The following is a 2,932-nucleotide window of genomic DNA, read 5'->3' as shown; positions in this document are numbered from 1 at the left end:
GAGAGAAATCAAAGAATATGAAAGTTATGTCCAATTGTCGATTTTGTGTCAAGGTAAGTTCGTGTGATTATAATAATGCAATGTTATAATTGAATATTAAATGATTTGTTGTTATTATGATATAAATTGTATGATTGATTATACGAATATTCTTGATGAAGATTCGACAAGTAAGTACATAAGCAAATAATGTGATGTTGTAGCATATTTTAATGCTTTGATAATATGTGCATTTAAATGTTTTATTACTATCATGAAAGTATGAAATGTATGATTGAAGAATAAATGACATAATGAACAAGTGCGATGACATTGAGCTAGACAAGAAATCCTGTTTGAATCTTAGGAATAGTATAGGATACACGAGATATGTCATGAGAAATAATGTGGTCTGAACTCATGAGTTGTGTCTGAGTTCATGAGATAAGTGATATATGTAATGTGGGTCTGCGTACTGACTTTGTGTATAAACTCGTGAGTAACTCACTGAGCGAGCATATCATGTTAATGCTTTGGGGTTCGGGTACTGAATTTGTGTATAAACTCGTGAGAAACTCACTGAGCGAGCATATCATGTTAGTGCTTTGGGGTCCGGATGCTGACATTGTATATAGACCCATGAATAGCTCAAATGTGGGAATTACAAAATATGTTGTAGCTTTAGCTACATACTTTACGTGCTATGAGTTGGTTCTAGTTGTGTATATGACACTATGCGCAAGTTTTCGTGTATGCATTAGTATTCCGAGTGTTCAACGGGTAATTTAAGGAAAGATTTGATGATGGTCCCAATGAGGTAGGTCATTGATGAGAATGAACTTGAGTTAAGTTACGAATGAGTACAGGTATGTACAGAAACTCAATTGAATATGAAATCCATGAATGGTTAGTCCATGAGTATTGTGAAATGATGTTGTATTAATTTGGTGGACTATGATATATGTTTATAAATGCATAGATTTCTAATTTAAAAGAAATGAAAGGTGATGAACTTAGTTATCATCATTTTTGTATTAAAACTGTTTTGGACAGTAGCTGTAGTCCAACTTTGAAAATTCACCAAAAATTGTGGAAATTGAATTTGAGGCTGAATAAAATATGAAATTGAATCTTAGTGAGCCTAGTTTTAGATAGAATAAATGGTGTAAGAAAAATAGTATTAGATTATGAGATACTTGAATTTTTGTGAGACAGAGTCAAAATATTTTCGACATCCCCGATTTTGATTTGGGAAAATAGTAAAATATTGTAAAAAAATAATTATGGGTTATATTTTATATGCTTAGAATTCTTAATGAGTCTAGTTTGAAAAGAAACAAATGGGGACATCATCTAGATCTTGTATGAGGAGTTAATTAGTTTTTAGTGAAGAAGGGTTGGAACTATCAAATAGCAGAACAAGGGTGACTTTAAAGAATAAACCGTACTAATTGGCTAAACCAAAATTTCTTAAAATTTTATGGTAAGAATATATAAAAAATGAGTCTAGTTTCAGAAAAATTTTCGAAACTTAATTTAGAGTTTCGTAGCTTAGGATATAAATAATTTAGTGACTGCGACTCGAGTGACAGCTTAACTGGAACTTGAGCAAATAGTGGAATAATGTGCAAATATGATTGTGATACCTTGAGAACATGTTATAAGAATTTGGAAAAAGCATGTAAATAAATTACTTAGTTTTTTCATATGCTTATTTTTTTTCATATGAACTTACTAAGCTTTAAGCTTACTCCTTTTCCTTTCCATCTCTTATAGGTTTATTTAGCTAGCTCGGGTTGGAATCGCCGGAGATGCTATCACACTATCAAGCTACCATCTGGGGTATAAGTATTCAAGTACTTGAGTTTATGGCATGTATAGGAATTTTTTCTTTTTTTATATTAGTCATTACTATTAAGGCCAAGTGTGTTGGCCTATAATGAGTTGTGATTCAATTTGAATATGCATAGCCATAAGTGATGGCTTATGATAATCATATGCTTAATCATATGTAAATGACATGTTATTGCATGAATGTGGTTAGTTTAAATTGCATTTATATGCTTGATAATATGCCATGTGATGTGATATAAAATTGTGCAAGTAAGGGTGATAAAATTGCTTGGAAAATAGCCTTGCAATCGTCCACATGGGTAGACCCACTAGCGTGTGTCTAGGCCATGTGTGACGCATGGTCCGCCCCCACGGGCGTGTGTCTTGGCCGTGTGTCCCTAAATGAATGATGACATCATAAATAGAGAGTTACACGGACTGAGAACATGGGCGTGTCCCCAGCCAAATGGGCGTGTGTAACCACACAACCTACTTCACTCGGGCGCGTGACTCTCTAAAACTGAAAAATTTCTTAAGTGTTGTAAAATTTTCAAAAATTCTCGATTTAGTCCCGAATCATGTCCGATGTATGTTTTGGGCCTCGTAGGCCAGTATAAGGGACGATATGCATGTGTATGAATGGTTTTAAATTGAATGAAAATTTATGGCTAGATTTGTATGAATGTTTATGTTTAAGTCCGGTAATGCCTCGAACACTATCCCGACATTGGGTGTAGGTAAGGGGTGTTACATTTAGTGGTATCAGATCTATGGTTTAGTCGGTTCTCGGACTGACCTAGCGTATGTGAGTCTAGCTATACATGTCATATTATTACTCGTGATAGTGTGATATCCCCCGGCTCTAACGAAATTGTTTTGTTAAGACAGAGATGACTTCCAACCAAGCTACTTTTGATAAAGCTGAAAATGATATTGAGATGATTGAAATGTGTTTATGATGAGATGAAACTTAGAAATGTATGAATAGAAGTTTATGATACGTATGTGATAATGTATGAAATGAGATAACCATAAGTTGAAATATGGAAAAGTGAAATGAGATGAAAGCTTATATTACAATAAGCCTATACATGTTTGTTTGGCATTCCTATGATGTTAT

This window comes from Gossypium arboreum, chromosome 6 (genome assembly GCF_025698485.1).
Source record: "Gossypium arboreum isolate Shixiya-1 chromosome 6, ASM2569848v2, whole genome shotgun sequence".
NCBI lineage: Eukaryota > Viridiplantae > Streptophyta > Magnoliopsida > Malvales > Malvaceae > Gossypium > Gossypium arboreum.
This window is presented reverse-complemented; position numbering follows the sequence as displayed.